Raw genomic sequence first — 22,365 nt, 5'->3', positions numbered from 1 at the left:
TGGGACCCTCCGAGCTAGGGGCAGGATATAATCTCCTGGTGTGCTATTTGCTAAGAACCTTGGCAAAGCACAGTATTAGGGTGGGAGTGACCCAATTTTCCAGGTGCTGTGTGTCATGGTTTCCCTTGGCTGGGAAAGGGAATTCCCTTACCCCTTGTGTTCCTGGGTGAGGCGATGCCTTGCCCTGCTTCGGTTCTCGCTCGGTGGGCTGCACCCACTCTCCTGCACCCAATGTCCGACATGCCCCAGTGAGATGAACCCGGTACCTCAGTTGGAAATGCAGAAATCATCCGTCTTCTGTGTTGCTCATGCTGGGAGTTGTAGCCTGAAGCTGTTTCTATTTGGACATCTTGGAGCCACCCCAGTTATACCTCTTTTAAATTGTTTAGTAGTTGATGTAGGATTAACAAAAGACATCTTTTCATATTACAGTCCATGGTTAAGTAATTATATTGCTTCCTTTATAGTACAACGGTATATTTTATTTTCTGTCTTTCATCTTTTGTGTGATTTTTGTCATGTATTTTACTTCTATATATGTCATAAATTTCACAATATATTGCTATTATTTTGGCCAAGACAATTTTCCTTTAGAGAGATTAAAAATAAGAAAAAATACTTTTCTATATATTCTGATATTACCAATTTTATTGCCCTCTGTTTCTTCGTGTGGGTCAAAATTTCTGTCTTTTATCATTCTGCCTTCGCCTACGGAGCTTTCTTTAACTACTCTTTTAATGCAGGTTTACTGGCAATGAATTTTCTCAACTGTTGTCTTTTAGAAAATATTTTTATTTTGCATTCATTTGTAAAAGATATTTTTTTCTGGGCGTAGAATCTAGGTTGACTTTTTTTCTTTCAGCACTTTAAAGATGCCTCTCTTGTCTTGTCTTGTATAGTTTTTGATGCAAAGTCTGTCATTCTTATCTTTTTATCTCTGTATGTAATGCTTCTGTTTTCTCTGGTTGCCTTCAAGATTTTCTCTTTATCTTTGATTTCAGCAGTGTGAGTATGATGAGTCTTTGCGTCTGTGTATATTTATCTAGTTTGTGTTTCTCTGAGCTATTCAGATTTGGTGTGTTGTCTCTCATTAATTATGGAAAATCATCTGTTATTACCTCTTCAAATATTTCTTCTGCAGTATCTTTCTCTCTTTTCCATCTGGAATTTTAATTACATGTATGTTAAACTGTTTGATACTCTACCACAGTTCTTTAATGCTCTATTTTTTCTTTATTCTGTTTTAATTTGGATAATATTTTTTCATTCATCTTCAGTTTTACTTGTTTTTTCTTAAGCTATGCCTTATTGAAAGAATTTTGTATTTCAGATATCATGTTTATTGAAAGTAATATAGCAACAACAAATCCTAAACTCATTGTATCATGCTTTTTATTTCTAGCTTTCCATGTGACTTCTTTTTAAATTTTAATTAATTATTATTATTATTTTTAGATGGAATCTCATTCTGTTGCCCAGGCTGAAGTGCAATGATGCAATCTCAGCTCATTGCAACCTCTGCCTCCTGGATTCAAGCAATTCTCCTGCCTCTGCCTCCTGAGTAGTTAGGATTATAAGTATGCACCACCACATCTGGCTGATTTTTGTATTTTTAGTAGAGATGGGATTTCACCATGTTGGTAAGGCTGGTCTTGAGCTCCTGACCTCAAGTGATCTACCTACCTGTCTCAGCCTCCCAAAGTGCTAGGATTACAGGCATGAGCCACCACACCTGGCCATCCATGTGACTTTTTGATAGTATTGCGTTGCTAAAATTTCTATCTGTTCATGTAAGTTACCCACTAATTCAGCTAGATTATTTAAAATATTCTATGGTTGTTTAAAAATCTGTCTGATAATGCTAATGCCCATATCATCTCTGGGTCTTATTAATCTATTGATTGCTCTGTGCCTTCATGTGGTTTGCTTTATATTGTTATTTTGTCTGTCTTGTTATTTTCGATTGACTGCCACACATTATATGTAAAAGAATAGTGATATCTGAGGTAAGTTGTATTTATGTTGTGAAATGGGCATGACTTTTCTTATTTCATCCTATTAGTGTGCGAGCTTGAGTTACTCTTGTCGGTACGTATGTTGAGCTTAGGTTTTGTGATTATTGTAGTTACCTTCAGTAGACCGTGAGCTTCAAATTCCTTTGGTGGTGGACTGCTTCTAATTTGCGCTTGATATGGGGCCTGAGACGTTGAGAATTTTTCTCTATATTTATGTTTCATCATTAGTTTTTAGCAGCCTCTGCATGTTTCCATCACAGATAGGATATTTATTCATATTCTCGCTGTTACACCCTCAGGTGTAGACTGCTGTTGTATGTTATTTGGTGTGACGCTTGTGATACAGCAGGGAAGATCTTTGTTCTTCTCATTCAGCACTTGTCTTAGGTAAGTCCTGTGTCATTGAGCCTCAGTCGTGGCACTTTCTCAGTATTCTTATCCCTTCCCTCCATTTCAGCCAAACTCTGCCTTATATTAAGTTGGTGCAAAACTAATTGTGATTTTTGCCATAGCTTTTAATGGCAAAATCCGCATTTCTTTTTCACCAACCTAATATCCATGGGAGCTCTTGTATAGTCAGATTTTTCTGTTTTGCCTTCAGTGGCAACAGGCCACTGCTTTGTATGAGTGTAGGGTCCTAGGTCTTAGAGAGTTTCTCACTGTTCCAGAAGCTTTCTTACCCTGTAGCAGAGAACTTATGCTTTCTTTCTCCTTGAGAAGCAGGGATCTTTGCCAGGGCTCTGAAAGCGGGAGGTTTTCTTGCCTTCTCTCCAGCAGCTTTAGACTTTTGCTTCATGTAAAAGAAGTGGGCGAGACCTTGTGCTTGTTCCACCGCAGCAGCAGATGTTCATGACTAGAATGTTGGCACCATTGAAGAGACTCACTCAAGTTTCCTATCCTGTCTGAAATCCTTCTCAAGAGTACCTGGTAAAGGTTTAAGAAAAATAACTGGTGAGTGGGTGCAGATACTGCCTGTATATAAGGAGTCTAGGGATTGCACATTGTGTCATTAACCTACACTTGACCTTAAGAATTTGTTAAAATTGTAGCTGTTTTCTTTTTACCTGCTTTTATGGCACCTGCCTTTTCCTTTTGTGCTCTGCCAAAAGAGAAATAGTTTGTGTGCTCCATCTCTCCTTAGAGGGGTCTATGACTCACTGGAACTTACTTCACTTGGTTGCTTTGTGTTCTCAGCTCTCTGATGGGCTCAAGAATAGGTTCTTTGGCTTTTTCTCATTATTGGGGGGTGGGATCAATATTCTGTTGGGCTTTCTATATCCTAAGTGGAAGTGGAACTTGAGGAAAGTTTAGTAAAGGAATTATTTGTAGGAATGCAGATCAGATCCATGAAAACCACAGGATCATGCAGTACACTGGGGCAAGTAGTAACAGGACTTTGTTACCATCATGTTATGGGTTAAATTGTGTACCTTAAACAGACATGTTGAAGTCGTAACCTCCCGTTCTGGTGAATGTGATCTTATTTGGAAAGGGAATCTTTGCAGACATAATCAAATGAAGATGAGATCATTATGGTGGGCCCTAATCTTGTATGTCTAACATCCTTATAATAAGAGGAGAAGAGATATAGACAGAGATACAGGGAAAACATCAGGTGAAGCTGAAGGAGATATTGGAGTGATGCATCTGTATGCTAAGGAATGGCAAGGATTGCCAGCAACTTTCAGAAACAAGGCATGTGCAAGGAAGGATCCTCACTTACACCCTTCAGAGAGAGCATGGCCCTACTAAAACCTTGATTTCAAACTTCTGGCTTCAGAACCATGAGACAAATGTCTGTTGTTCGAAGCATGGAAATTTCTGATGGCAACCTGAGGGAACTAACATACACCCTTAGGCCTGAAGGGGTAAAGAGACAGAGGGAAAGAGCTCTGTGGAGCTCTCATCTCAGGATGACACTAACATGGGGCTGAAGGGGACTCCAGGGAATAAGCAACCCAACCTCTCCATCCTCTATCCTTTCATCCTCTTGCTAGGGGGTCATCTTTGATTAAACTCAACTGGAAGTCAGAGGGCAAGTGTGTCAGTTGAGGTAGTCCATATAACTCAGCCTCCTGGGGCAGACAGCAGAGTGGGGAAGACTGAATAGAAGATGTGAGAAACAAAAGGAAGATAGTGAGTCCAGCAGGGCTTTGTATAACAGACAATGTATCTCTCTAAATTTGTTTCTGGTAGGTGGTATGGTATCACTAGAAAGACCACAAAGTTGGCAGATCCATGGTGTGTTCTGGCTCTGCACTGACTCATTGTGACTTGAACACTTCATTTAACCTTTCTGATATTCTATTTCCTCATCCGTAAGAAGGGATTAAGCTAGATGACCTCTGCGGTCTCTTCTCGGCCTTTTATTGTGTGTACAGGAATGAGTAATCTATGTCAGACAAAATGAGGTCTAAAATAAATGTTCTGAGTTCATAACTTGGAATTTTTATGATTTTTCAACCCAGTTCAATGAAGAAAACGATGATTATTGTTGATGATAATTATACCTTTACTTACCAGCTGTTTAAAAAAATGTGTTTTCATGTCTATTATCTCTTTTTAAGTAGTAGCTCTGTGAAAACTTTGCTACTTAGGGGTTAAAATTCTTTATGTCTTTGTGTTTACAGCCCAAATGGTTCAACTCAGAGAACAGTTGAATTGCTTGTTAATTGAGACTTGTTTTTGTCAAGGAACTCACCACTTACTCTTTGTAGTTCTTTCCTTTCAGGTACCCTTTCAGTATAGAGTGCAGAGAGAGAGAGAAAAAGAGAAAGTTTTTGGGCCTTATGTATTCTCTAGTCACTAAGGAGCCAAAAGTTTTTTTTATTGATTCTCTTTCAGTCTTTGAAGTCAAAGGTCTTCTTCCACATGGGCTACAGAATTGTTGGTGTGGGGATGCCTGTGAGGGCTCTGACATTGTCGGTCCAGATGCTAGAGTTAGCTTTGAGCAAAGGGAAAGACTAATGACCCTGTAATGTTATACATCACAGACGAACCAGATGGAATCAGTTTCAGACTTCCTGGTGTCTGCAAAGGGAGATTTTTCTTTTGTGTGAGTCTCAACTCAATTGATACCTCATTCAGAATGGCTCCTCTTATCACACAAATCCGTGTTTATCATTTTCCTTCTGCTCTCCAAATATTCTCAGATAATATTTCATCATAGATGACCTTCTGATATCAACTCATTTCTCAGGGCAGGGATCAGGAAGACCTTCAGTATGGTGACATGGAGAAAGATATGCTTATTTAGGGACAAGCAAAGCAATCAAATTCATGATAGACACATACTCATGAGAATATATGATTATGTTCTTTCTTGAATAGTGTAACAGGTCTATAACATGTAACTGTGCATTGGATGACTGAGTGGTAAGAGATGCCCTTGTAGGAAGCAACAGGGCAAGAGATATTAGCACCGGGTGGGAAAAAGGAATGAGAGTAAGTATGGAAATAAAAGAGAAAAAGAGAAGGTAGTATTAGTTTATATTCATTCACTTTCCTTAATATAACCTACCTCTTACGAATTTGGCAATGGTTCATCTGATATGAAGTAGCAGATTGCAAGCTAGCTAAGTGTGAGTCAATGACCACAGAAAGAGGCATTGAGGCAGAGGGAAGCCCAGGATTCAGAGAGACCGGCTGGTAGCAGCAGGTGACAGTTTGACCATTGGAGAGGGTTTCATGTTTACTTCTAAGAAGTGGTGTTTTTGGAACGTCTGGGGCAGAAAAGAAGTCTCAAGTAATCTTAGGTCCATAAACCAAGGGGTCTGTGGATAGAACTCAATTTTAATGTATTTGTTTCTTTTGTAATCCTATGTGTTTAAAAAACATTATTCTGCCAGAGAGGTCTATGGTACAAAAAAGGTTAAGAATTTCTGAATTGGAATTGCAAAATATGGAACCAACCTAAGTGCCCATTGACCAACTAGTGGAAAAAGAAAATGTGGCATATATACACCATGGAATACTACTCAGCCATAAAAAGGAACAAAATAATATCTTTTGCAGCAACCTGGATGGAGCTGGAGGCCATTATTCTAAATGAAGTAACTCAGGAATGGAAAAACCCAATACCATATGTTTCCACTTATAAGAGGGAGCTAAGCTATGAGGGTGCAAAGGCATAAGAATGACATAATGGACTTTGAGTACTTGGGGAGGGAGGTTTGGATAGAGTGAGGGATAAAAGACTGCATATCGGGTACAGTATACACTGCTTGGGTGACAGGTGCATTAAAATCTGAGAAATCATCACTAAAGAACTTATCCATATAACCCAAAACCACCTGTACTCCCAAAACTATTGAAGAAAATAGAGGATACTTAATGGTTCAATGAGTGAGACAGATTTATGTATTTGTCAACTTTGTTTTGAAGTAAATACACTACAACACTTAAAAAAATTCTGAATTAGGAAAACAATTCAGTAAAGAGGCACCTAGATGACTGATGTTGGTTCATTTACTAGGTTCCATGCCAGCAGGTAAACTGAGGTCTGAATCGGCAAGCTGCACACACTGCTAGGTCATAAAGGCAGAACAAACAGCTGGTCAAGGTTAAGGTGATCAATGAAATGTCAACGTGTTGCACAGCCCTTACACATTTAATATATGATATGTGCATAACACAATGTTTTTGATATTTTAACTTAGCATAGTTTCCTGGTAAGAGTAACTCTTCCACCTGGTAAAGCTTGTTACTTACTTCCTTTCTTACATCAAAATAAATTCCAGAAGGATCAAATGCTTAAATGTTAAAATATGAATCTATAAAAACACTAGAAAAAACCTTCATGAATTACAAAAAAAAAAAGATCTTAGAATGGGTAAGACTCTTTTAAGTATGATATAAAACTAAGAACCATAAGGAAGAAGATAAACAGATTTGCCTATATAAAAATAAAAAAATTTACTTGAAAAAAGTACCATTGGAAAGTCAAAAGACAGCCTGGAAAAAAAATAATGGCAACACTTGTAACAAAAGGACTTATTTTCCACAGTACCAAAATTGCTTCTAAAAACAGGAAAAAAAAAGACCAAAATTCAGAGAAAAATGTGTATAGAACATAAAGAGGAAGTTTGTGTAAAAAAGAATGAATCTGTCTTACAGAGACTCATGCTCACTGATAATGAAAGAAATACAAAATAAATGGACAGATTATCATATTACCCCCATTGAATTGGCAAAGATTTAATAGTTTGATCACTCCCTCGGTTGGCTAGGACCTATGCAAACAAATATTCTTGCACACTGTTGTTCCTGGGAGAACAAATTGGTACAAGTGTTTGAAGATCAATTTGGCAATATCTATAAAAATTCTAAATGCTTCATTCCTCCGACTCACCATTTCTACTTTTATGAATTTATTTTGTAGATAAATTCACATAAATTTGCAAAGTTATGTGTGCAGGCTGTTCCTTGCTGCTTTCTAATAATAACAAAAGCAAATATATAGACACAAAGAAGTAGCCTACATGTTCATCCAAGGTGGCAGTGTGCCCTCATGATGCTACATTAATATAATAGCTTATAGCTATTAAAATGGGCCACACATACTGTATTAATATGGAAACCTCTCTACCATATATTATATTAAAAAATAAGTTGCAGAATAGTATGTAAGAAATGATCTTATTTGCTTTAAAAAACATTCAGAATATTCACAAAGCTTGGAATGTTAGCAGTGGTTAACCTGGTAGTGCAGAATGGTAGATTGGGATGGGGAGTGAAGAGGGAGCAGGGGAAGATTGGAGATTTGTAGAATCTTCCTACCTACTCCCACTCTATAGCTTCTGTAATATTTAAAAATTTTAAAGTAAATTTATAAAATATTTTAGAAAAAAGCATAATTTTTTTTTAAGAAAAGGGATTACTTACTGCTATGGTTTGAATGTTTGTGTCCTCTGAACCTCACGTTGAGATGTAATTGATATGGGGTCTTTAGGATGTGATTAGGTCATGGGGGCTCTGCCCTCATGAATGGATTAATGCCATTGTTGCCAGAGTGGGTTAGTTATTAAGAGGCTGGTTTTGCTATAAAGGCAAGTTCAGGTTGATTTCTTATCTCTATCTCACATGCTCACTTCTGCCTTCTGCCCTCCAGCATGGGCTGACCCTTGCCTGATGCCAGTGCCATGCTCTTAGACTTTCCAGACTCCATATCTGTGAGAAATAAATTCATTTTCTTTATAAATTATTCAGTCTGTGGTATTTTGTTATAGCAGCAGAAAACAAACTGAGACACATACCAAGAAAAAAGAATGCCTACCTAGATATTAGATATTCCCATTTATATGGTGTTGAGAGATTGGGGAGGGACATATTAAGGTAAGTTTGGTGGCTTTAGGAATGCCTCTAGACCCACCTCAGTGGTATATGTTCACCCTCTTGTATTTTTCTAAAGGTAATATTTCTGTGGGCCATGCAAACTCAGGGTACTAAATCCTCTGGGATGCTACTTGTGGTCATTATCTTTTCCTAAACTCCACATTTTAGCCTGTACAGAGTGATGTCATTGTAGACCCAGAAGTTACCTACTTCCTTTCTTATCTGTGATTCAGCCTGTGGTTGTGGCATTCCGGGTTGACCAGGAGAGATGAGGTTGAGAGATGCTCGTTGAGTGTGCCTTCCTCAGTATCCCAGCATTGCAAAGTCTAGGAAGGTCTGAGCAGGACGGCCCTAGCTGGGCCAGCCACACTTGTCCTTCCTGCTATAGTAAGCCTGCTACAAGATGTTGTGAAATGTTAAAGATACAATGCTTCCCCATGCACACTTCACATCCATGCGAGCCATTAGACTGAGATCTTTTGTTGTGTAAGTGGTGTGAGCTTCACCTAGAATGGTCTCTCTGTCTTCCATAGTCTCCTGTCTCCAAGGAGAGGTGCCATATCTGAAGAGGTGCTGTTGCAAATGATCAGTGTATTTACTCTCCTCCTCACTGGTAAAACCTGGGCTTTACTGTGCTATTTACTCAAGTCTCTGTGAAGCAGCCCTGCTTCAGAGCTGCACGTTTTAAACTGGAGTGGGGTGAATGAATGAGAAGGCTCAGCTCCAAGGACTCTGAATCCCATCCGATTTCCTTATTTTTCAGTCTGTGTCTCTGGATATTTCTTCCTTGATCCCTGGGAAGCACGATGAATGAGATTCAGAAGCCTGGCATCTGTAGGTTTCTCCAGGTTACCATGCTGAGACATGGGCTTCCAGGTGACCATGTGACCTGTGGGTTGTCCAGGGAAGGTAACTGGGATGTAGTTGGGCATGGGGGTCTGAAGATCCATTTGAGGTCCGGTCACATTTAGAGGGAGCTGATGTGAAAGGCCCAGATGAAACCGCCCAAGGAGCATCTGCAGTGGCAAGAGTCGAGGGTGGGGCTGCAACATCAGGGGAGCACCACGGGCCCAGAGGCTACTACCCCTGAACTTTCCGAAGGTCTAAGACAGTATCAGAAGCCCTTGTGGAAGGATTCATGGATATTGGGTATAGGGTTTCTGCGTTCATAACTCCTTGAGGTCCAGTCCCTGCAAGGTCTGGTTCTGGGATGGAACTCATCTGGGATTGCCTCCTCTCTTGGGTGTCCTACTATGGACTTGGCACTGCTTGTCTGGTCTGATCTCTATCAGCGTCTCTCTCCATCCTCAGCCTTCTGTCATCTCCAGGCAATGGTCTGCTGTCTCCAGGCAACAGTGTCCCTGTACTGCCCTGCCCCAGCTTCTCAGAACCCAGCCTGGTTACTAGAATCGCCCCCGCATACTGCCAGGAAAGGGCTCACTGTCAAAGGGCAGGCTCAGGAGGTATTGGACACATGATTAGAGCTGATGTTGGCCAATTATTTTCCTCCTGATTATATGCTTTCCACTTCTCTCCTCCACCTTCTCTGCTACTTGTCCTGCAGTTTGCTGTGTGGTTACAGACAAGTTTCACAGAGAAGCCAGTTCCAAATGTAGAGGCTAATGAAGTCTGGCTGATCACGCAGGAGACGGAAGGAACACTGTTGAGGCTGAATGTCGGTTTGCCATTGTCTTGCATTCCCTATGCCCACCATGTTAGGCTTCCGGGAATCCACAATCCTGGCCCAAGAACTGTCACAGTAGTAGGGAAACCATGTCTCTAGGATGAGGTTTGTGAGCCCCCAACAGGTCTGGTTAGAGGTGACTGGAATGGTGGTGGAGACTAGAATACAGAGGACTAGAAACTAGGGCTTGGAGGAGAAATAGGGTGAAAAAGAAGGCAGTAGTGGAAATTGGGACCCTGATGAACATAATGGTGGCAAACGCGCAGGTTAAAACCAACAGAGGAGAGTTGGGCAGGGCAATCCTTAAGGTAGGGTAGTGGGCAGGGATGACGTTAATAGGTAAGGCAGAAATGGAAAAAGTTGGATGGAACAGGAGAGTAGGGTGCAACCTGAGAATTGAGAAAAAAATGAGAGAAAGGGCTGGATGATGAAAGCAGCAAGGAATGGAAAAAAGTGAAGGCTGGGGTTGAGATGGAGAAATTCAAGATAGCTGTCTTGACATGTATTCATATGAGAGCTCTAGTTACTCACTTGTCCACAGGGGTCAAAATGTGCCCCAGACCTACCTCAGCATTTATCTCACACACCCACTCCTTGCGTCACCCCATGACTGAATGCCCATGGTGAAACTTATATGCCTTTCCCTTTTGATCTAGTGAATAGGCTCCACCAACCTAGAAATGGTACCAGTTTCTAGGTTTAAGTGTAATCATGGGGGCCAGATGTGGTGGCTCACACCTGTAATCCTAGCACTTTAGGAGGCCAGGATGGGCGGATCACCCGAGGTCAGGAGTTTGAGACCAGCCTGGCCAACATGGCAAAAACCCATCTCCACAAAACTTATAAAAATTAGCCAGGTGTGGTGGCAGGCGCCTGTAATCCCAGCTACTCAGGAGGCTGAGGCAGGAGAATCGCTTGAACCCAGGAGGCAGAGGTTGCAGTCAGCCAAGATTGCACCACTGCACTCCAGCCTGAGCGACAGAGTAAGACTCCTTAAAAAAAAAAAAAAAAAAAAAAAAAAAAAAAGGAGAACAATCATGGGAAATAAAGAGAAGAAACGGGCTATAGTATTAGTCTCTGTTCTTGGGATGCCATGTAGTTTTGCCCCTAAGTAGGCAAATATTTATCAAAGGGCTAGAAAATAGTTAGGAGGTTCGGGCCTAGGAGAGCAGTTCTGAAGCAGCGCTTGGGAAAGTGGGAGAAAGTCAGTGCCCCAGGCTCTTTAACTTACCACATTGTTCAAAGCCCTTTCCCATCATTTACATCACTGCTTGAATATGTGGGATTAGAGACGGGATATATATTATGTTCATTTTACCAATGAGGACACTGAAGACCAGAGAGGGAACTACCATAGGCAGGCAATGGATGACAAAGCAGGTGGGACTAGAATTTGGGGCAAAAGGAGGGGCAGGTAGGAGGGAGTACAAAATGGCTCAAAGCACCGACCAGTAGTATTACCTCCACCTATGTCTCTGGGCTGGGTCCTGTAGGGAGGAAGTGCTTAAGAGTAGAACTGTACTTTTTGAAGCTTATCGCTTGCTCCTGGTGGTCCGTTGGTTTGATGCATTACTCTTAACCAGAACCAGAAACGTAGAGCCGAAGCTGGTAGAATAACTGCCCACTCCTGAGTGCCTAAAGACTACATTTAGGCTTCCTTGATCACTACCTGAGCTACTGACTCCATGGCAGATGATTAAGGAGGTTACTGCACTCTTCCCTCTTCTTTTTTTCTGATGTAGCAACCCTGTCTGCTTTAACATTCCCGGTTTCTTTGATCACTGTACAAATCATAAGCCCCTTCGCTTTTCTGTTTTTAGTACTTTTATCACCATAATATTCTGATTTTTCTCCCTTAACCCAATACTCTTTTCCTCCCTTATTTGACAAAACTCTGAGTTGTACTCTCTAGAAGTTCAGGTATATGATTACCAAACTTCCCTACTGCTTTTTTTTTTTTTTTTTTTTAAATTTAGATTCAGGGGATACATGTGCAGGTTTGTTGCATGAACATATTGCATAATGGTGAGGTCTGGGTTTCCAGTGTGCTCATCACCCAAATAGTGAACATTGAGCCCAACTGATAATTTTTTTAACCTTCACTCCCTCCCACCCTCCTTCCTTTTGCAGTTCCCAGTGTCAATTATTTCCGTCTTTATGTCCATGTATACCCATTATTTAGCTCTTACTCAGAAGTGAGAATGTGTGGTATTTGATTTTCTGTTTCTGAGTTATTTCACTTAGGATAACAGTCACATCCACGCATGTTGCTGCGAAAGACAGGATTTCATTCTTTTTTATGGCTGCATATTTCACGGTGTGTATATATACATTTTTTCTTTAGTCATCCATTGATGCGCACTTAGGTTGATTCCATGGCTTTGTTATTGTGAATAGTGCCATGCTAAACATACTAGTACAGGTGTATTTTTTTTAATGTTATGATTTATTTTTCTTTGGGTAGATGCCCAGTAGTGGGATTGCTGGATTAAATGGTAGTTCTATTTTTAGTAGTTTCAGAAGTCTCCATACTGTTTTCCATGGAAGTTGTACTAATTTACATTCTTACTAAATGTGAGGGGTATAAGGATTTCTTTTTCTCAGCATCCACACCAATATCTGTTGTTTGTAGACTTTTTAATAGTAGCCATTCTGAATAGTGTAATCTCATTTTGGTGTTACTTTGTGTTTCTCTGGTGAGTAGTGATGTTGAGAATTTTTTCATATGCTTGAGGATGCTTGTATGTCTTCTTTGATAAAGGTATGTTTATGTCCTTTACCTACTTTTTAAAGGGATTGTTTGTTTTTTTTCTTGTTGAATTGTTTGAGTTCATTGTAGATTCTGGATATTAGTTATTTGTTGGAGACGTAATTTGTAAACATTTTCTCCCATTCTGTAGGTTGTCTGTGTACTCCACTGATTATTTCTTTTGCTGGCAGAAGCTTTTTAGTTTAATTAAATCCCATTGGTCTATATTAATTTTTATTGCATTTGCTTTTGAGGTCTTAGTCATACACTTTTTGTCTAGCCCAATGTCCAGAAGAGTTTTTCCTTGGTTTTCATCTAGGACTTTTATAGTTTCAGGTCTTATATTTAGGTCTTTAATCCATCTTGAGTTACTTTTGTATGTGGTGAAAGATAGGGGTCCAGTTTCATTTTTTTCGTATGGCTAGCCAATTTTCCCAACGCAATTTGTTTAATAGAGTGTAATTTCTCTATTATTTATTTTTGTCAACTTTGTCAAAGATCAGTTGGTTGTAAGTATGTGGCTTTATTTCTGGGTTCTCTATTCTATTCCATTGATCTGTGTATTTACTTTTGTGCCGTTACCATACTGTTTTAGTTACTATAATATTGCAGTATAATTTGAAGTCAAGTTATGTGCTGCCTCTGGCTTTCTTCTTTTTGCATAGGATTTCTTTGGCTTTTGGGCTCTTTTTTGGTTCCATATGAACTTTAAGCATTGTTTTTTCTAATTCTGAAGAATGCTGTTGGTAATTTTATAGGAATTACACTGAATCTGTAGATTGCTTTGGGCAATATGGTCATTTTAGTGATAATGATTCTTCCAACCCATGAGCATGGGATGTTTTTCTATTTGTTTGTGTCATCTACAGTTTCTTTCATCAGAGTTTTGCAGTTCTTATTATAGAGATATTTCGCCTCCTTAAATATATTCCTAGGTATTTAACTTTTTTGTAGCTATTGTAAATGAGATTGCATTTTTGATTTGGTCCTTTGGTTAGATCATTATTGGTGTACAGAAATGCTACTGATTTCTGTATGTTGATTTTGTATCCTGAAACTTTACTGAATTCATTTATCAAATCTATGTTTTGTTTTGGTGAAGTCTTTAGGGTTTTCTAGATATATTATAAGAATTTGACTTTCTGTTTTTCAGTTTGGTTGCCTTTTATTTTTCTCCCTTTCCTGATTGTTCTGGTAAGAACTTCCAGTACTATGTTGAATAAGGGTGGTGACAGTGGGCTTCCTTGTCTTGTTCAAGTTCTTAGAGGCAACGTTTTCAACTTTTCCCCATTAACTGTGATTTTGACTGTGAGTTTGTTGTAAATTGCCTTTGTTATGTTGTGGTATTTTCTTTCTGTGCCTAGTTTGTTGTACATTTTTATCATAAAGTGATGCTGAATGTTATCAAATGTATTTTCTGCATCTTCTGAGATGATCATATGGTTCTTGCTGCTCATTCTGTTTATGCAATCTATATATTTATTGATTCGTGTATGTTGAACCATCCCTGCATCCTTGGGATAAATCCCACCCAAGCATGGTGTATTATCTTTTTGATGTGTGGTTAGATTCAATTTGCTGGTATTTTGTTGAAAATTTTTGTGTCTATATTCATTAGAAATATTGGTCTATAGTTTTCTTTTTTTGTTGTGTCCTTGTCTGGTTTTGGTATCAGGGTGATACTGTCTTCATAGAATGAGTTAGGTGAATTCCCTCGTCTTCAATTTTTTTGAATAACTTCAAGGGGATTGGTATTAATTCTTCATATGCTTGGTCAATTTTGGCTGTGAATCCACTTCATCCTGGGCCTTTTGGTTGTTGTTGTTGGGATTTTAAAAAAATTACTAATTCAGTTTTGCTGCTCATTATTTGTCTGTTCATGGGTTTTATTTCTTCCTGGTTCAATCTCAGGAGGTTGTATGTTTCTGGGAATTTATCCATTTCATCTAGATTTTCTAGTTTGTGAATGTATTGTTGTTCATAATAGTCTCTGATAATATTTTGTATTTCTGTGGTATGTACATTTCTGTGATATGTTGTAATGTCTCCTTTTTCATTTCTGATTGTGTTAATTGAGATCTTTTCTTTTCTTGGTTAGTCAGCTAGTGGTTTATCAATTTTCTTTATCTTTTTGAAGAATCAACTTTTGTTTCTTTGATTCTTTGTATTGTCTTTTGGTGTCTATTTAGTTCTGATCTGATCTTTGTTATTTTTTTAACTTTAGGGTTGTTTTTGTTTTTCTAGTTCCTTAAGGTATGATATTAGATTGTTAATTTATAATATTTCTACTTTTATGATGTAGGTGTTAGTGCTATATATTTTCCTGTTAGCACTACTTTTGCTATATCCCAGAGGTTTAGGTATGTTGTGTTTCATTTTCATTCATTTTAAAACATTTTAAAATTTTCGTGTTAATTTCTTCACTGACATAGTGATCATTCAGGAGCATGCTCTTTAATTTCTGTGTATTTGTATAGTTTCCAAAGTTTCGGCTGTGCATGGTGGTTCACGCCTGTAATACCAGCATTTTGGGAGGCTGAGGCAAGAGGATAGCTTGAGCCCAGGAATTTGAGTCCAACCTGGGCAACATGGCAAGACCCTGTCTCTCTCTCTATATAAAAAAAATTAGCTGAGCATCGTGGTGAGCATCTGTAGCCCAGTTGCTACTTGGGAGGCTGAGTTGGAAGGATCATTTATTTGATCCTGGGAGGTTAAGGCTGCAGTGAGCCATGATTGTGTCACTGCACTCCAGCCTAGGTGGCAGAGTGAGAGCCTGTCTCACAAAAATAGTTCCTATTGGTATTGATTTCTAGCTTTATTCCGCTGTAGTCTGAGAAGATACTTAATATTATTTTGATTTTAATTAATTAATTAATTTATTTTTGTTTTTCTTTATTTCTTCTAAAAATAAAATGGGATACATGTGCAGAAAATGCAGGTTTGTTACATAGGTATACGTGTGCCATGGTGGTTTGCTGCGCCTATTGACCCGTCTTCTAAGTTCCCTTCCCTCACCCCCTATCCCCAACAGGCCCTGATGTGTGTTGTTCCTCTCTCTGTGTCCATGTGTTCTCATTGTTCAACCCCCATTTGTGAGTGACAACATGCGGTGTTTGGTTTTTCTGTTCCTGTTAGTTTGCTGAGGATGATGGCTTCCAGCTTCATCCATGCTCCTGCAAAGGACATGATTTCATTCATTTTTATGGCTGCATAGTATTCCATGGTATATATATACCACATTTTCTTTATCCAGTCTATCATTGGTGGACATTTGGGTTGGTTCCATGTCTTTGTTATTGTAAATAGTGCTGCAATAAACATACATGTGCGTGTGTGTTTATAGTCAAATGATTTATATTCCTTTGGGTATATACCCAGTAATGGGATTGCCAGATCAAATGATATTTCTGGTTCTAGATCCTTGAGGAATTGCCATACTGTCTTCCACAATGGTTGAACTAATTTACATTCCCACCAACAGTGTAAAAGCATTCTTATTTCTCTGCAGCCTTGACAGCATTTATTGCTTTCTGACTTTTTAATAATCACCATTCTGACTGGTGTGAGATGGTATCTCATTGTGGTTTTGATTTGCATTTCTCTGATGATCAATGATGTTGAGTTTTTTTCATGTTAGTTGGCTGCATAAATGTTTTCTTTTGAGAAGTATCTGTTCATATTTTTTGCCCACTTTTTGATGGAGTTGTTTGTTTGTTTTTCTTGTAAACTTGTTTAAGTTCCTTGTAAATTCTGGATATTAGACCTTTGTCAGATGGACAGATTGCAAAAATTTTCTCCCATTCCATAGGTTGCCTGTTCATGCTGATGATAGTTTCTTTTGCTGTGCAGAAGCTCTTTAGTTTAATTAGATCTTATTTGTCAATTTTGACTTTTGTTGCAATTGCTTTCAATGTTTTTGTCATGAAGTCTTTGCCCATGCCTATGTCCTGAATGGTATTGCCTAGGTTTTCTTCTATGGTTTTTATGATTTTGGTTTTTATATTTAAGTCTTTAATCCATATTGAGTTAATTTTTGTATAGGGTGTGAGGAAGGAGTCCAGTTTCAGTTTTCTGCATATGACTAGCTAGTTTTCCAGCAGCATTTACTGAATAGGAGATCATTTCTCCATTGCTTGTTTTTGTCAAGTTTGTCAAAGATTAGTTGGTTGTAGATGTGTGGTGTTATTTCTGAGGTCTCTTTCTGTTCCACTGGTCTATATATCTGTTTTGGTACTAGTACCATCCTGTCGTAATGTAGTTTGAAGTCAGGTAGTGTGATGCCGCCAGCTTTGCTCTTTTTGCTTAGGATTGTCTTGGCTCTATGGGGTCTTCTTTGATTCCATATGAAATTTAAAATCATTTTTCCAAATTCTGTGAAGAATGTTAATGGTAATTTGATGGGAATAGCATTGAATCTATAAATTACTTTGGGCAGTATGGCCATTTTCACAATATTGATTCTTCCTATCCATGAGAATGGAATGTTTTTCCATTTGTTTGTGTCCTCTCTTATTTCCTTGAGCAGTGGTTTGTAGTTCTCCTTGAAGAGGTCCTTCACATCTTTTGTTACCTGTGTTCCTGGGTATTTTATTCTCTTTGTAGCAATGGCAAATGGGAGTTTATTCATGATTTGGCTCTCTGCTTGTCTATTGTTGGAGTAAAGGAGCACTTGTGATTTTTGCACATTGATTTTGTATCCTTAGACTTTGTTGAAGTTGCTTGTCAGTTTAAGGAGTTTGAGCTGAGATGATGGGGTTTTCTAGATATAAAACCATGTCATCTCCAAACAGAGACAATTTGACTTCATCTCTTCCTAATTGAATACACTTTATTTCTTTCTCTTGCCTGATCGCTCTGGCCAGAACTTCCAATACAATGTTGAACAGGAGTGTTGAGAGAGGGCCGCCTTATCTTATTCTGGTTTTCAAAGGCAATGCTTCCAACTTTTGCCCATTCAATATGATATTGGCTGTCGGTTTGTCATAAATAGCTCTTATTATTTTGAGATATGTTCCATCAATACCTAGTTTATTAAGAGTTTTTAACGTGAAGGGTGTTGAATTTTATCAAAGGCCTTTTCTGTATCTATTGAAATCATCATGTGGTTTTTGTTATTGGTTTTATTTATGTGATGGATTATGTTTATTGATTTGCGTATGTTGAACTAGCCTTGCATCCCATGATTGAAGCCAACTTGATCAATGTGGATAAGTTTTTTGACGTGCTGCTGGATACGGTTTGCCGATATTTTATTGAGGATTTTTGCATTGATGTTTATCAGGGATATCGGCCTGAAGTTTTCTTTTTTTTTGTAGTGTCTTTTCCCAGTTTTGGTATCAGGATGATGCTGGTTTCATAAAATGAGTTGGAGTGGGGTCCCTCCCTTTCAATTGTTTGGAATAGTTTCAGAAGGAATGATACCAGCTCCTCTTTGTACTTCTGGTAGCATTCAGCTGTGAATCCATTTGGTCCTGGGCTTTTTTTGGTTGATAGGCTATTAATTACTGCCTCAATTTCAGAAAAGCTTGTTATGTGTCTATTCAGGGATTCGACTTCTTCCTGGTTTAGTCTTGGGAGTGAGTATGTGTTCAGGAATTTATCTATTTCTTCTAGATTTTCTAGTTTATTTGTGTTGAGGTATTTGTAGTATTCTCTGATGGCAGGTTGTATTTCTATGGGATCAGTAGTGATGTGTCCTTTATTATTTTCTATTGTGTCTATTTGATTCTTCTCTCTTTTCTTCTTTATAAGTCTAGCTAGTGGTCTATCTATTTTGTTATTTATTTACTTATTTTTTTTTAAAAAAACCAGCTCCTGGGTTCATTGATCTTTTTGGAGGGTTTTTCATGTCTTTATCTCCTTCAGTTCTTCTCTGATCTTAGTTATTTCTTGTCTTCTGCTAGCTTTTGGATTAGTTTGCTTTTGCCTCTCCAGCTCTTTTAATTGTGATGTTAGGGTGTCAATTTGAGATCTTTCTAGCTTTCTGATGTAGGCATTTAGTGCTATACATTTCCCTCTTGACATTGCTTTAGCTGTGTCCCAGAGATTCTGGTACATTGTCTCTTTGTTCTCATCGGTTACAAAGAACTTCTTGATTTCTGCCTTAATTTCCTTATCTACCCAAGAGTCATTCAGAAGCAGGTTGTTCATTTCTATGTTATTGTGTGGCTTTGAATGAGTTTCTTAATCCTGAGTTCTAATTTGATTGCACTGTGGTCTGAGAGACTGTTATGATTTCTCCCACAACCGAGGTTCTGTTGTGTTGCCTTTTGATTCCTTTCTCTTCCTCCCTTGTGTGATTGCTTTATAAAAACTGTTAGTTTTGTATTTCTATATGTTTTTGTGTGAATATCGACCTTTTGTTTCCATGCTTAAGACACTTTGGAACATTTTCTGTAGGGCTGGTCTGGGAAATACTTTATTTCTTCATTGGTGAACCTTAACTTGGTAGGATATACAATTCTTGGCTGACAGCTTTTTTTTTCTTCCAGCATTTTGAAAATGCCATCTCGTTCTCTTCTGGTCTGTAAGATTTCTGCTGAAAAGGTCTGCTGTCAATCTGATGGGGTTTACTTTGTAGGTTACTAGAAGCTTTTCTCTCGGCTAATTTTAAAAATCTTTCTTTCATGTTGACTTTAGATAGTCTGAATATAATATGCAGTGGTGAAGTCCTTTTTGTAATGTATCTGTCTGGAATTAGCTGTGCCTCCTATATCTGAATGTTTGACTCTTGCTAGACTTGGGAAGTTTCCATTGATTATTTTCTTAAATGGGTTTTCTAAACTTTTTGTTTTCTCTTTCCCCTTGGGAATACCAGTAATTTGTAAGTTTGCTTGGCTTAGGTAGTCCCAGATATCTCAAAGGTTTTGTTGATTGTTTTATTTTTTTTCCTTATTTTTGTCTGACTGGTTGATATCAAAAAACCTGTCTTTAAGTTCTAAGACTCTTTCTTCTGCTTGGTCTAGTTTGTTATTGAAGTTTTTGAATGTATTTTGTATTTTCTTCATTGGATTTTTTAGTTCCAAAAATTTTTTTTAAAGATACTTTCTTGGTAAATTTTTCATTATATCCTGAATTGGTTTTCTGATTTCTTTGTATTGATTTTCAGATTTCTATTGCATCTCGATTAGCTTCTTAAAAATCAATATTTTAAATTCTTTATCTGGATTTTTGAGGAATTATCTTTTATTGGAATCTGTTGCTGAAAAGTTGTTGTGATCCTTTGGTGGTGTCATATTTCCCTGCTTTTTCATGTTTTCTGTTGGTATCTGCACATCTAATGTAGCAGTTCCTTGTTCCAGGTTTTTGAAGTTGCTTTTGTAGGGGAGAATTTTTCTTGAAGATGTATGTGTGTTGTTGGTTGAGTAGGATATTTTGGCTTTGATTTGGGGTACCTACAATAGTGTGATTTTTAAAAATGACTTCTTTGGCAGTGCATAGGGTGAGTCATATCTGTTATTTCCTCGGTGGCTTAGGGTATAGTTATTAGCTTAGGTTGTGGCAAAGTTTTGTTGGAAATTTAGATGCTAACTGAGCCAGTCTTTAGGCCCCAGTAGTTGCAGCAGTGGAGTGAATATTCCTGTTTTAAGCTCCAGAGCAGCATCAACTGGTTCTGTTGTTAGCGGATCTTGAAGGGCTAATACTTGAGCCTCCATGTGGCTTGCTTAGAAGCTAGTAGAGGGAGTGATGTTTCATGTGTGTGAGTGAATTCTCAGGCCCCTGGGCATCTGGTATGGTGTGGGTGATGGCAGTAGTGGTGATGGAGCAACCCACTGGTACTCAAGTAGTCCATGTTGGTGTTCCTAGCAGCTGTGATGGGTTGGGTGGGCTAGTTCCTGTTTCCACAGCCACTCGCAGTAGGACGGTGTGTATTGTGCTAAGTGTGTTTAGGAAAGCTTGGTCTTCTCTGTCCCTCCCCTGGCTGGGTATTGGCTGCAGCCACATCTCCTTGAACTCAGCCTGAGGGTGGATCACAACCCACAGTTAAACCCTCAAAATGATGCCAGTTCTGGGCTTGTGACCAGAGAGGGTGGGGCCCTCAGCCCTCCCTCAGGTAACCAGCATGGACAAGAAGCTTTAGGGAGTGTGGTCCACTTAGTCTTAATCTCACAGCAGCATGTAGCAGGATGGTGAGTATTGTCCTAGGTATGCATGCATAGGGTAGCCTTGTTCCCTGTTCATTCTTGGTCAGTTGGCAGCTGCAGTGATTCAGTCTGAACTCAGCCTGAGATCAGGGCACAGCACAGTGTTAAACTCTCAGAATGGTGCCTTGGGGCCAAGACCAGAAAGGGCAAACTCCCTTCAGGCAAGCAGCATGGGCAAGAAGTTGTGTGGAGTGCGGTCCACTCACGTCTCAGTCTCAACAGCACCCTGCAGCAGGGCAGTAGGGACCCTTCCAGGGAGGGGAGCATGGAAGTGCCTGGTCTCCCCTGTCTCTCCTTGGAGCAAGGCAATGGCAGCAGCCATGTCTGTAGATCTCTAGTATCTAGGCCTCAAAATGGCACCAAGCTGAGGCTGTGTGGATGCCTCTGATATTCCACGTGAGTTCCCTTTATGGAGCAACATTTCTGTGCAATTGTTAGGCAGCTCTGTATGTCAAACACAAAGGCTTAGTGGGTCAAGGGTTTTTTCCATAGCCAAGATTGTAAAAGCCAAGACCTGGGAGTTTCTCTTTTACTGTTTCCCTGCATCTAGGAGCTTCTCCTGGCTCTCAATCAGTCCCCAGTTGGGAAAGCTGTCTCAAACCCTCTCCTTACTTACTTCTGGTCCTTCTTGTGTCTTCTCTGGTGAACCCTAGACAATCTCTTCGAAATGTCAGTATCTTCTGGTTCTTCTCCATGAAGGAGGCACATGCTACCTGTTCGTAGTGAGCCATTTTGATTTCTCTCTCTACTTTACCTTTCTGAGACTTGTAACAGGGAGAAAAATAATAAAGGCTACCTGAACAAAACATGTAAAACAAATAGCAAAGTAAAACCTCTCCGGGTTAATCCCATGGAAAACTGGGAAACTATTTCAGACTCTCTCCACTATATCTCAAAGCCTGTAGGCATCATTGGGCAGCACTGAATAAACAGAATGAGAAATTTCATGTAGTAAGAAGCCAGTGTGCCCTTCCTAGAGTGTTGGTGGGATGGTCTCCTATGGAGGCCACTGGCAACTTCCCCTCAGCTTTATGAACTGTGAGAAGTCAGGTAAATGAACACCTTGAATAGAAAGCAGGCAGGCATCTTGCATATTGTTTTAATTTGCCATTCCACAATGTTCCTGGACAGAATTGTTCCCTTCTGAATTCAGGGGTGGGTGTTTGATTTCACTGTGTCTGTGTTTCATGACAGATTCTTAGTCCCCAGCACCAGCATCTAAACTGGACTCTGGACTCTGCAGACTTTGAACTTGCTGGCCTCCACAACTGTGTGATCCAATTCCTTAAAATCAATCTTTCTTTCTCCCTTTCTTTTCTTTTTTTTCTTTTTTTCTTTTTCTTCCTTTCCTCTCTCTCCTCCTTCCTTCTCTCTCTCCCTCCCTCCCTCCCTCCCTTCCTTCCTTCCTTCCTTCCTTCCTTCCTTCCTTCCTTCCTTCCT

The sequence above is a fragment of the Theropithecus gelada genome, chromosome 8 (genome assembly GCF_003255815.1).
Source record: "Theropithecus gelada isolate Dixy chromosome 8, Tgel_1.0, whole genome shotgun sequence".
Lineage (NCBI taxonomy): Eukaryota > Metazoa > Chordata > Mammalia > Primates > Cercopithecidae > Theropithecus > Theropithecus gelada.
This window is presented reverse-complemented; position numbering follows the sequence as displayed.